The sequence below is a fragment of the Panulirus ornatus genome, chromosome 5 (genome assembly GCF_036320965.1).
Source record: "Panulirus ornatus isolate Po-2019 chromosome 5, ASM3632096v1, whole genome shotgun sequence".
NCBI classification, from domain to species: Eukaryota; Metazoa; Arthropoda; class Malacostraca; order Decapoda; family Palinuridae; genus Panulirus; species Panulirus ornatus.
In genome coordinates, this window is record NC_092228.1 from 12,238,307 (window position 1) to 12,244,264 (window position 5,958).

A 5,958-nucleotide genomic window follows, 5' to 3' on the forward strand; every position below is an offset into this window, starting at 1 on the left:
GCTTTCTGGTGTGGTCTTGTGTGCTGGCCTTGCACATTTATGTATTTTGTGCACCTTTGATTACTTTTGTGCACAATAGCCCCTTTCAAGTGTCGTCAGCAATTACCTGGCAGCTCCTCAAAGCTTTCTGTGTCTGATGCCTCAAAAGAAGATGGAGTTGTGCAGGAGGCTCACTAAGGGTTAATCCAAGATAGCACTGATGAAGAATTTGCATGATGATTTATGACATCAGTTTACTTGATGAATATGTACATAATCATCAAGCAGCAGAAGATTGAGGCATTTAGTAGTGCTTATTTTCTCACATATATTAGTATTTCCTTTATGCAAGATATATTCAAATAGGCAAAATGTTTTAAAACATGTAGAGAGTGTGCCAAATCTTCAGTGACGGTTAGTGGGTGGAGTATGTTTGGGTCCTGAGTGGAGTGTGCCATGTCCCAACAGCTTGTCAGTGTCATAGTTACAACTTGTGTATGGATTTGTGTGATTTAGGTATATCTGCTAATGTGATTTTTATAGAATCTGCTGTTTGTGTGTATAAGTATGACATCCAAACATCCAGCAACATCACCTACCTCAGAACCAACAGTTAGATGAAAGAGAACCTTTCATATTAGAAATGAAGCTAGAAATCTTATGATGTGTTGATGTTGGTGAGAGAGTGTCAGTACAGTTCAGTTAGGGTTGGCAGATGGAATAAGAGTGGGCTGTGGGAGAAGCATGCAACATCCCTGGCAGAGGGTCAGTCTTGCAGTTACCACTGTTCTGTGCAAATCTATGCCATGTGTGATTTGGGATACCTGCTAATGTGATTTTTCTGCAACCTGCTGTGTTTGTGTTTGTTCATGTTGAATCTTAAGGTCCAACAACATCTCCTACCCCAGCATTAGCATTAATTGTTAGAAAACCTCTCTGACCTTAGAAATGAAGCTAGAAATCCTATGATGCAGATGAGGAACCATAAGCACATAGGCATGCCTACAACGTGGTTGAATCTACAATCAGCAACATCAAGAAAAATGCAGAGAAAATTGGAAGTGCTATGGTGCACTCTACTCCATTGTCTGCCAAGGTAACCATGAGGTTCAGAAACCCATTTATGGAGAAAATGCTCATGTTATACCTAGCTCATGAGACACAGAAGAAAAGCAGCCTTAGTAAACTTCAGCTCTGGTCTAAAACTGAAGATTCAAGAGTGTTTATGTAAAGAAGACAATGTAGCTGAGCTAGAGCCATTTCAAGCAAGCATAGGATAGCTAGATAAGTTTGTTCAACACCAGAAGCTACATCATGTGTAGGAAATGGGAGAATCTGCCTGTGCTATATTTGATTTCTTTTTATGCAAGGTTTTTGCAGAACAAACCCCCTGCATAAAGTGAGGAATGAGCAATTATTGAGTTATTTGATATATTTAAAAAACTTTTGAACATCTGGAATGTCTATTATCTGAAATGGCATATTTCCCTAAGCATTTCAGATAACAGAGGTTTTACTGTAAGCGTGGGTTGTGGATGGAGCACACCACTTTCCCACTGGAGGGTCAGTCTCACAGTTACCACTGTTGTGTGCTTCTTTGCATTACTTGTGTGATTAAGATGTACCTGCTTATATGATTTTCCTGAAACCTGTTGTGTTTGTGTGTGTTAATATGGCATCCAAAGGTCCAACAACATCTTCTCCTACCCCAGAACCTCTCTGACCTTAGAAATGAAGCTAGAAATCTTACAACATGCTGCTGTTGATGAGGGAGCGTCAGTGCTTGGGCACTCTTACAACCCGGATGAATCTACAATCAGCAACATAAACAAGAATGCACAAAAATATTTGAGGTGCCATGGTCCACTCTACTCGACTGTCTGCCAAGATAACCACAAGGGTTCAAAATCCACATATGAGGAAGATGGAGAAATTGATCATGTTATACATAGAGAATGAGACATAGAAGAAAAGAAGCCTTAGTACCCTTCAACATAAGAACACAATGTAGTTGAGACAGAGCCATATCAAGGAATTAGAAGGATAGCTAGATGAGTTTATTCAATGTTAGAAGCTACATAACATGAAGGTAATGGGAATATCTGCCAGTACTATATGTGACTTCTCTTTGTGTAATGTTTTCACAGAACATGATCCTTGCATAAAGCAATGTTAAGCAATTTCTGAATCATCTAACATATTTTTTAAGAAACTTTAACTTAGGTATATTATCTGAAACAGTGTTTCCCCAAGCATTTTGGATAACATAGGTTTCATTGTAATTCAGTGAAATGTCTGAATAAGACATGAGATTGTTTTACCATCAGTTGACTGGTTTCAGCTTGGTAAAAACCATTCCTCTAACTTCGTACTAGTATAAAAATTTGTTAGTAAATCTATGCTTTTGGTATCTTTTTTGATTAGTTCATTGCATTGAAGGTCTTTCTTATTTGATATGTATATAGATGAATAGTTAAAGATACCATTTATTTCAAAGTTTTTGGTATTATGAGTGTTAAGTTTTAAAATTTTTGAAGAGAATGTTTGACATATAGAAAGTACCATGTAAAAAGTATTGCAGTGTTGTTAAGACATTTCAGAAAATAGATTCTTAATTAGAATTGATGACAGGGTGGCTGCATACAATAGAGAATCTATCTTTACATGTCATTTACTCCTCTCCCAGTTCCGTTGGGTAGATCAGGTACGTACAGCTTTTTTAATCACTCACTCATTACATTAAACATTAATGCATTTCCAGTGTTAAAATGAAACATGCAGCAGAACCAAACCATATGATTTGAATTTGAAAATGTAATTCAAGACTGTCTTATCATTGATCTTAAGTTACTTTTGTGTTTGTTTTTCATGTCTCCTCTCAAAGTTTAATTCTTTATGCTGCAGTTACAGTTGACCTGCAATGTATTTGTTTTGTATGGAAATTTAATAGATCAAGTCTTCCAAGATGAAAATGGTGAAGTATACATCAGATGAATATTACAGAATTATCTTAAAGACTGATTTTGCTCTTATAAACAAGCATTTGTAGCATATAGCAAATAGAGGTAATTTACTATTACAAAGAAGGCTGCAGTTTTCAGATTCATTAACAAATGCCTGTGGGACTACTGGGGATAGGTAACAACTATATTTCTTGTGGCATGATGAATGGAGACAAGCACTCTGTATTGGTAACAATGTTATTAATGAAAAATATACCAGAATGTTTTTCTCAGGTAAAATGACTAGCATTAGTGACTTTTGAAAATGTTTAAAATGTATCATAATGTATGGAGAATTCTGTGTTGATTATTCATAAGTTAGATATTTGAGCTTGTATTTACATGTCTACTGTATTTAGCAATATTTAGTTTAAAATGAGTGTTTCTTGGGAAATACTGACCCACTTCAAAAAAAAATTTAGTCAACTGTACAGAATGACAGTCCCAGAAGTATGAATTTGGCAGAAAAATTTCTGATCCATTTTCTAGCTGTTTGTTGAGATTCTTATCAGCAAGTAGGTTATGGCTGACTGTAGCAGCATTGATAAATGTTTGAAGGCACTGAAAATGAAACTATTAATGTAAAAGGTCTGAATATATATATATATATATATATATATATATATATATATATATATATATATATATATATTATAATTTTTTAATCATAGGACCCTTCTATGAGGATCCTACAGCTTTCAAGCCTGTTCCACAATCAGTAGTAAGGAAATAATGAACTCCTTTGGAGTGGAAAGTTTCCCAATGAGATTATACTTCCTTTTTGTCCTTGGATAGTGATACAAACTTGCCAAAGGTGACTTTTCACTCAAGCTGGTAGAATCCAGTAATGCACACACATGTGCACATTGAAGACATGGTTAATGCAGACAACATACATAAATTCAAAAGGTTGTATGATAGCAGAGAGATTTCAAGGGATAGGGCACCCATGAGTGTAAAACTCCCTCCCTGTACAGAACAAATAGGTAATTGCACACACATAGGCCCCGGTCATGGAGCAGTTAGTATTATTGACCATTACTCCTGGGATCAGACATGCACAGGTTCACTTCCTGGTTGTAGCATCTGGTCCAAAATCCACTCAGCTGTTCATTCTTTCTTAGGGGGCTGGTCAGTAATATGAGTAACTGGCATAGGCTAGGGTGTACATGTGTGTGCATACATACATGGGAGTAAAGACAGTAAATATAAACAAGGTTAAGAGATGGGGTAAAATGAGTGCAAAACTCTCCATATAACACAGATATAATCACACACATACACACATGGGTAATGCAGAGATCATACATAAATTTGAGAGGATGTATGGTCATAGAGAATGTTCAGGAGATGGGGCCCCACTGGTGTAGAATTCCCTTCCTGTACAGTGCAAATAGGTACTTAAATGGATAGGGAAATATTATGCAAGCTTTTCACATCATACACAAGGCAAAAATAAGAATATGCTTCTCAGGTTAGGCCACCACACCAAAGAAGCACAAAGAGCCACTAGAGAAGGTATAGAGGAGAACCTCAAGGATACTACTAAAATTAGGAAAGATAAGTTAAAATGAAAAGTTACAAGCCTAAAATTTGCCCACCTTGGAAAAGGTTAAACAAGATGAGTTAAAGTAAAAAGCTAGAGGTCTTATCTTTACCCTCCTTGATAAAAGTGGGGATTTATAAATATATACTTCCTACCTTAGGAGTCTTTTCTTTTCTTTCCTTATGAGGTTCCTGCAGCACTCAGAAAGCTGGCCACAGACCATAAACTGTTGTGTTGTGTGTGCATATTTGTGTAGAGAGTGCAGGGCAATTGAGTAGCAAGTGCTTTATGACTTCTTTATGGTAGTTGCATCATGGACATGAAAGTTCTCGGGATATGTTATAATGATGTTTGTAGCGATGGATGATATTCAGAGAGCATACTGGGTTGTATGATTGATGTTTTTTGAGGAGTGTGGTTTCTGATGGATGTATAACTGGAGGGTTGGAGTTTAAGACTGAGTAGGGAGGGTGGTTGTTTAATGCTTATCAGGTTATTTTAGTTTGTTTGTTTTGTTAGCGTTGTATTTGTTTCGGGTAGTGCTGTTTGTGAGTGGAGGTTACTGAAGTGTGGGGCTGGGGTAAGCTTTATATTTCCATGTATCTTTCTGATGCCTGTTCTCCCCAGGAACTCCCTCAAGGAGAAGGCCATGGCAAAAGTCTCCATATCTGATAAACTCCATTGCTACTTCTTAACCTTTAGTGCCTGACTTTTAACAGACCTCTGGCATCAGGCAACTCTAGTGCAGTGTTTTCCGAGGCTCTCACCTAATGTTCCTACTGACTCCTACTTTAAGTAACTGCATAGTATTCCAACCAACTACTTCTGTCTAATGTTCCTACCTACTACTACTTAAATTCTTGCTAACACTCAGGTCTAATGTTCCTACCCATTACTACTTAGATTCTCTGTAATGCTCTGGCCTAATTTTCCTACCTACTACTTCTGTGTATTATTCTTGCCATTTTGCCAAAAGGCAGGGCTAGCACACAGGGCTCCCTGCTGGAAAATCTAGAGTTTTGAAGAATGAGTTGTGAGTTAAGTTTTGTCAGGTGTTATATGTGACAAGGATATTTTGTATGTTTGTGGACAGAAAACCAGCAGGCCATATTTGGGTGAGGCAGAAAGAAAAGACAGCTACCTAGGTCAAAGAATTACAACTTGACTGCCATTGATGGAATATTTTTGTTGCCTCATGGTCCAATGGTAGCATACAGGCTTGCCACACAGGAGAACCAGGGAGCTGTGGTTTCTTTGCATTATACATGACAGCTAGAGATTGAGTGTGAATGAATGTGGCCTTTGTGTCTTTTCTTAGTGCTACCTCATGCACGTGCAGGGGGAGGGGGTTGTCATTTCATGTGTGGCGGGGTGGGGATGGGAATGAATAAGGGCAGACAGTATGAATTATGTACATGTGTATATATGTAT

At 37.5% G+C, this 5,958-nt stretch overlaps 1 protein-coding gene across 1 annotated transcript in view; it reads left to right on the plus strand.

Annotated features, from left to right (window-relative positions):
- The window catches only part of LOC139748567 (RCC1 and BTB domain-containing protein 1-like), a 93,762-nt gene extending 89,076 nt beyond the window's left edge, over positions 1 to 4,686 (plus strand). Inside the window, exon 12 of the transcript XR_011712771.1 lies at positions 1,692 to 4,686. The gene's annotated coding sequence lies outside the window, so the exon portion shown is untranslated. The remainder of the gene's footprint in view (positions 1 to 1,691) is intronic.
- The last annotated feature ends 1,272 nt before the right edge of the window (positions 4,687 to 5,958 follow it).